Source organism: Mustela erminea, chromosome 1, assembly GCF_009829155.1.
Source record: "Mustela erminea isolate mMusErm1 chromosome 1, mMusErm1.Pri, whole genome shotgun sequence".
NCBI classification, from domain to species: Eukaryota; Metazoa; Chordata; class Mammalia; order Carnivora; family Mustelidae; genus Mustela; species Mustela erminea.
This window is the reverse complement of record NC_045614.1, coordinates 20,245,821-20,253,138: the sequence shown is the minus strand read 5'-3', so window position 1 is coordinate 20,253,138 and position 7,318 is coordinate 20,245,821.

Below are 7,318 nucleotides of genomic sequence, written 5' to 3'. Positions count from 1 at the left end.
AGTTGAGATGATAGAAGGCATGTCATTGGGCCCAAACCCAAGTCAGAGACCCAGCCTAACAGAGGCTAAAAATCGTCTCGTGGGCGCAGTCACTGCTGGGGGACTCTGGGCTAGAAAAGGGGCCATGCCCTGCCAGCACCAGCCAGGGACAAGTGAAGGAGCCATCGGTTAAGTCCTGCCGTGGCTTAAGACCTGCTAGGCCAGACTCCATCTGGGCCCTGGGAACATAGCAGGGAACAAGTCCCATCATCGTGGGACTCCTGGGCTGGTGAGTGAGAGACAATAAACAAGTGGGCACTGGGGACAAGTTTGAAGAGTGTAAAGAAGGCAAGACGGGAGCAGGGCAGAGACTGGCTTTGGGTGTGGGGACCCTGCTGCAGATTGGGGATCAGGGGAGCTCCAGGGACTCAGAGCCTTGACACTTGAGCAGGAGCTGGCTATGCAGACAACGTAGGCAAAGGACATCCAGGGAGAAGGAGCCGCCAGTGCCGGGGCCCAGGAACAAACCTGCTGTGATAAGGAGCAACAAGTCCAGAATGGCTGCCCTGGAGCGGAGGGAGCATGTGAATTGCATCCTGGGGTGGCAGAGGGCCTCCTTCCGGTTTAGCAGGGAAATGCTATGACGTCATGTCATTTCTCAGGAGTGAGCCCAACAGCCAGATGGGGACAGGAAGTTGGAGAGGAGGTTGAGGGGTATAGGGCATGGCAGGGGAGGTGGCAGTGGGGAGCAGGAGGAGGCGAGGAGGGCAACCTGGGGACCCTGGGCAGAGTCTGTGCCCCAGGAGTTCTCCCTGCAGCCTCGAATGCCAGCAGAGGTTCTCCCCATTTATAGCTGAAGGGTAAGACTCAGAGAGTGGAGGTGGGGTTTTTTCAGGGACACATATCTTGCGAGTGTCAGAGTCAGGCTTCAGATCCTTCTCGAGGAGACCTTGTTGGTATAACCACTGCTCTGCTCTGCCTCCCCAGAGCTGGCACTCTAGAGCCTTGGCACCCACAGGATGCAGAGGGGACACAGAAAAGGGGGTGGGGGTTAGGGGCACTTCCTGGAGGAGGCAGCAGGCCAAGGGGCTGGAGGCTTGGCCCTCGAAGATTCCACCAGGCCAAGGGGAGAATGATCCCATGTGGTATCCCTCCCTAGACTCACAATAGCTTTTTGGAATGACTTTGGAACAGAGATAACACCAGGCCAACCAGATTATTCTCGTCAAAGAGGTCTTGCTGGAATGTTCCTCCCATGATCACCAGGCTAACACCCCCAGGTCATCAGTACCCCTATACCTGGCCTCAGCTTTTAACCGGCCTGCTGAGCAAATCTCGCGGGGCCCAGCCAGAACACAAGTCTGGATCGGGCTGGGGCAGACCTGGGCATGCTCTCATGCTCTCAGATGGGAATGCTCCCAGCGTGCACAGCAGCCCACAGGGACAGGCAAGGGCGGGCCCTTGAAATAAGTCCTGATCAAGAAAGCAGGAGGCTTCTGGAGACTTCACAAAGGCCATCTTCCTCAGGAGACATGAAGCCTGTGCAGGCCTGGGCAGTCCCTTCACACCAACCTGCTAGACAAGTTTTAAAAATAAAGCAGGTTCAGGCTTTGCCAGCAACTCAACAACCTCTTGTGGTGAGTGAGCCCTCGCTGCCCCAACTGCACGGTGTGGGCTTTGCTCCCCACCTTCTGCAGGCCGTGTGACCCACTGCCCGAGAGCTCATGGCAGTGGTCACCCCTGGGCAGTAGGCTGAGCCTCCCACATCTGAGACTCAAGGACAAGAGGTTTAATCCTGGCCAATAGGACCCCACTCCCTGGCTTTATCCCACTACCGCCGCCCCCCAACACTGCCACCCCGTTTGGATTGTGTGCCATGAACTTGGTTCTTGGTTCTGGGGAGTCTCCCTCAACCTCACTGACCCCGAGAAAATTCCTGGCTGTGGAGTGAGGAAAGTGACAGCGTCTGCCTCAGAGAAGACACGGGGAGCACTGGAGGATTTGTGAGGTGATGCGGAGGGGAGCTGCTGTGGCTGTCATTGTAACTATTCCCTAGCCACCATTTTCATCTTTTTTTGTCTGGGCAGATGTCGATGGCTGCCAAGGTCCCTGTGGGGGCTGCAGGGGAGCTGGGCTGGAGCCGCCCTGCCCCCATTAGCTCTGCCCTCTGAGTCCAGCCCTCCACCCTTAGGTATCAGTTGCCGGTGACTTGGGTTCTGGTCCTGGCGAACAGACCCTTTGGTCTGTTCTCTGCATGGGCGGGGGTAGAGGTGCGGCCAGCCCTACCTTCTAGCAGCTTCTCTCACAGTAACAGTAAGGCCATCTTCTACCCTTTCCCCAGACCCATGGGGTGGTCTCCCACAAGGCCTGTTCCTCCCCCAGCCCTCAGTAGTCTGCGCCCTCGGAGGAAAGCCACAGGGGATGGAGATGAGCTGGGCAGGTGCCTCTTGTCTACCCCATTTCGAAGATGCAAGCCTGAAACCTAGAGAGGCAAAGTAGCTTGTCCATAGTCACTGAGAGGAAGTGGGGTTAGAGTCCAGGGCTCCAACCATGCCAGGGCTTGTCCCCCTCCCCTTAGAACTCTTGAACTGGAGTCAGCTGCCTGCTGGCCGGCAACTTGAAGATCGTAGTTCATAACTCCTCAGATTCCCGGTGTCCAGACCTGGACTCTTCTTTCCAGAGCTTTAGTGTCCCTATCTGTCTAACAGAAATAGTAGTGCCGTGCCCCCAGGTGGCTGGAGAATGGCTGGGTCTGGCTTTGGGGTAATGTGGAGTAAGTGGCACAATGCTCACCTATGAACCAGAGGAGAGGAGGTGGGCCCGGAGCAGGAGGAGCCTTTTTGGTGTGGCCAAAGCTTTATGCTTAATGGAAAGATAGTTGCTTCCATGACGCTGGCCTGGCTGAAGCAGGCAAGGCCAAGAGCACTAGAACTGGTCTCTGATGGAACTTGGGACTGCCACAACTCCTCCAGGCAGTCCTCTAGGACTATTCCACCACAGTCCCCACTAGCGAGACCCACATTGGGATGGTTTCGCTGAAGGGGGCTGGTGCCCAGCAAACGCCCTCCAGGCAGAGCCCTATTCTGAGGACTCTCCCTTCACACAGCTTCAGTGAACTAGACCAGGCTCTTCCTCAGCATCGCTGGGCTCCTCCTCCATCAGAGATGAGAATTTTTCCTCGTAGTCTAGATTGGGCCAAAACTTTGTTCTGGAAAGGCCCTCAGCCTCCTCCCAAAGAGCACTTCACAGTTCCCTACCCCCACCAGTCCCACCTCTGAACATCACTGTGAGCCTGTGTGTGTGTGTGTGTGTGTGTGTGTGTGTGTGTGTGTGTTGACCTTTCCACTTGGCCAAAATTCCTTTGTTTTTCTCAGCTCTTTCGGGTAGATGGCCATAGCAGGAGGAGCTCTTAGCAGAGCAGGTTTTCAGGAAACCTTTTCCCCAAAGCCCAGGGACATGGAGCCTAAGGAGACACTAGAAGACCAAGGTCTATTGAAAAGAAGGTGGGTGGGACGCCTGGGTGGCTCAGTTCATTAAGCGGCTGCCTTCGGCTCAGGTCATGATCCCAGTGTCCCAGGATCGAGTCCCACATCGGGCTCCATGCTCAGCGGGGAGCCTGCTTCTCCCTCTGCCTCTGCCTGCCACTCTGTCTGCCTGTGCACTCGCTCACTCTCTCTCTCTCTGACAAATAAATAAAAATAAAAAAAATTTAAAAAAAAAAAAAAAGAAAAAAGAAAAGAAGGTGGGTTCCCAGGGCAGTTAGAGAAGTGTGGGTAAGGGGCCTCCTCACAGAGAGCACTCTGGCCCTGAGGTGAGTGCCTGTGGGGGCTGCCCCTGGGTGTCATTGCCAAGGTCATCGTTGTCAGCCTGGCCAGCTTGGTGACCCTGTGCAAGTTGCATTATCTCTCTGAGCCATATGTGTCTCAAAGAAGTCAAAGTCCTGGGTTGTTGTTTTTTGTTTTTTGTTTTTTGTTTTTAAGATTTTATTTATTTATTTGACAGACAGAGATCACAAGTAGGCAAAGAGGCAGGCAGAGAGAGAGAGAGAGGAGGAAGCAGGCTCTCCGCAGAGCAGACAGCCCGATGCGGGGCTCGATCCCAGGACCCCGGGATCATGACCTGAGCCGAAGGCAGAGGCTTTAACCCACTGAGCCACCTAGGTTCCCCCTGGGTTGTTTTTTTTAAGATTTCATTTATTTCTGAGAGGGGAGCGGGAGCATGAGTGGGGAGATGGACAGAGGGAAAAGGAGACACAGGCTCCCTTTGGGGCTCGATCCCAGGACCCTGGGAGTCAAAGGCAGACACTTAACCAACTGAGCCATCCAGTCACCCCAAAGTCCTGGGTTTGTTGCCAGCATGTGTTATCTCCCTACCCCAGAGGTGCCCAGGCTGGGTCTCTCTAGCCCTTTACTGCTTCACTCAGGGCCAGCAGGTCCCTGATCGGGGGGCTGTGGGCCTTGGGGGCACGAGCACCCCTGTCAGCACCTTGACAATCACCCCCTTTCTCCTCTGGGTCTCAGTGGGCGAACCAGGGCACGCCAGGCTCCAGGAGGATCCCTGGGCCTTTCAGAGGGCAGAGAAGGCGGGGTGTGGGCAACCCCCCCCACCCCCACCCAGGGTGAGGTGTTTTCACTAGAATCAGAGCAGCTGCGGCCTCTTCCCAGGAAGAAAGAGCAGAGCGCCTCTTCCAAGAACTCAGAAGAGGCCCACAGGCAGGGGAGGGAGGAGCGGGGGAGTTAATTTTAAACCAAACAGCCTTCAACGCTTCTCAGGAACTGGTTGCTCAACGTGATCTGGCAGGTCCCAGGCGGGCGGGTAGGCTCGCAGCCAGCTCCGAGGTGGTGGGGGTGGGGGACCCGCCCCAGAGCAGAGGCCATATGACCTTGAGGGAAGTTGGGCCCTGTCCTTGCCCATGATTCTGAGCCTGTCACCTCCAGACCTCCATCTCCCTGACCTGACTTGCCGAGGTACAGGCTGAGGTGGCTTCCTCTGTCCCAACCAGGCTAGGTGAAATTATAACAGGATAAATAACAGAGATGTCACCTCCTTCCAGGAGCCCCACACCTGACTGGCCCAGTCCCCTCTCCTTGCTCAGAACCTGCCACTCCCATCCCCCAGCCTGGCCCTCTGGAAGTTACTGATGAAGGCTCTGAGGCCAGAGTAAGGCCCGTGTGTTTCGCCCAGCGAATGGGACCCGGGGGTGCTGAGCTGGTGGGGACAGAGGGAGATGGAAGGAGGGATTGAGCAGTCAGCCAAATTTCCGGGCCCAAGGAACGAGCCTCCTGGCTGTGCAGGGAGGCTCTGAGCTGAACGCCCTGGACTTGCCCCCCTCACTCCCCCATCCCCCACCATGGAACAGGGGTCAAAGCGCCTTCACACTCACTGACCTCCTGGCCTCCATCCCCTCTGGGCTGAGAGCCCGGCCCCCCTCCCAGTGTCTGGTTCCTACAGAGGCTCCTCCCAGGGTCCCCCCCTCCTGCACTACCTCCACGGGCTGCCCAATGAGACTCCAGCAGCCTGGGCGGGGCAAGGCCTGTGTTCTAGGAAAGGATCCCAAGCAAGCTGCTGCCAGGAGCTGCAGTTCTTGGAATCGGCACTGGCACTGCTGGGCGAGGGGACGCTTCCTGGAACCTGCTGGCCCCTCCAGGGAGAGAGGCTCAGAGGACAGGCGGTGACCTCGAGGAGGGGGAGGGGGTGCGGAGGCCTCAGCTTGGGTCCTTGCCTCCAGGAAGCCCTACCCAACTGCAGGTGCCTCCTGAGACTCCATGATCTCAGCATTAAGTCTGCTGGGCCCCAGGAGAGGCCCGGTTCTGGCATGGCCTCTGCGGTACCCAGCATCCAGCCCAGGAATAGGTACAGAGTGGACAACCAGAAACACTAGGGAAAGGGGGGTGCGTGTGTGTCTGGGGCACGGGTAAGCACGCGGGTGTGGGCACACAGGTGAAGGTGGGATGCGCAGCCAGGTTGGGAAGGACTAAGGAGAGCAAGGTGGGGTCAGCGATGCCAAATCTGGCTCACAGAAGTCCCCTTCCTGATGGACAGACAGCCTCTGGCCAGGACTCCTGTCACTCCGACAGGCAGTCTTTCCTTCATGGCCCTGTCCTCAGATCCCTGTCCCACAGTTGGGGTACGGGCCTCGGCTTTAGCTTCGGGTGGCATAGAGTAGTCCTAGCCCAATGCCTAGTGGTGCACCTTCAGCACACACCCAGCCGGCTGGAGCCGCCCTTTCCCTGCCTAGATAATAAAAAGGAGATGCTACAAGGCCCCCAGGAAGGCCCTGGGGGCGATGACCCAGGTCTGGGACAGGGTTGGGGTCCAGCTACACTTTGCTGGTGTGGCTCAGTGTTCCCAATACGGGGTCCCAGGGTCAGCACCGTCAGAGCAGAAGCCTGGTAGTCTGGCTAAGAGGGGACTGAGAGCAGGTCAGGATCAGCACAGTGGGTAAGTAAGGGCCACCGTCTCTGGCTGTGTGGCCTTGGAGCACCCATCTAACCATTCAGGACATGTTTGCCTTGGAGCACCCATCTAACCATTCAGGACACGTTTGCCTTCGGAAGAATGGAGAACCCTCCCTAGGCAAGGCTGGACCGGGGGCAGGGACTTGCCTCTCCCCCAGTGCCCTCAGGTCACTCTTCATCTCTCACCGAGCACAGCCCCAAGCCTGCTACCACCACCCCCAATGCATCAGACAAGGGGGCCTCCAACCTATCCTCCAGGGCCAGTCAGGGGATTGAGAAGTCCTGAGGTTCAGTGCCTGGGTGGGGCTGTGAGACAGGGCTGTGACAGAGAGGTCCTTTGACCCCTGCAGAAGGGTGGCAGGGCAGCCTAGGGACCCAGTTCCTCACTGTGCCTGTGCACTTGGGAATGCCAGTTCTCTGAGGCTACCCGAAGCCAGAAGCCAATGGCAGTGGAGTAAGGGCTGCCGTGGGGGGATGGTCACAGTGCGGGGAGAGCAGAGCACTCCACCAGCCAAAGGCCCTGGCACCTGCCCCCAGGTCAATCTGGCTGGGAAGAACCTGCCATGGGAGACCTGGACCTGGAGCCCACCCATCCGGAGTGGGAAGAGCTGCTGGCTGGGACCTACTGGGTTCGCAGGCGGATATGGGTGACTTGCTGCTCCTGGTTTCAGAGTCTGGCCACCTGCGTGACTTGAGCCAGTCACGATCGTCTCTGAGCCGCCCTCACTTACCTTTATCGTGGTAAGGAGTAAATGTGTAGATCTGGTGATTTCCTCTCTCCTTGGGGTTTCCTCCCTAGTCCTACCCTTCCACCCCATCCCCATTCCCCTTAACAGAAGCCCCAGCAGTGCACTTTCACTGGCCCTCATTACGGCAAGAAG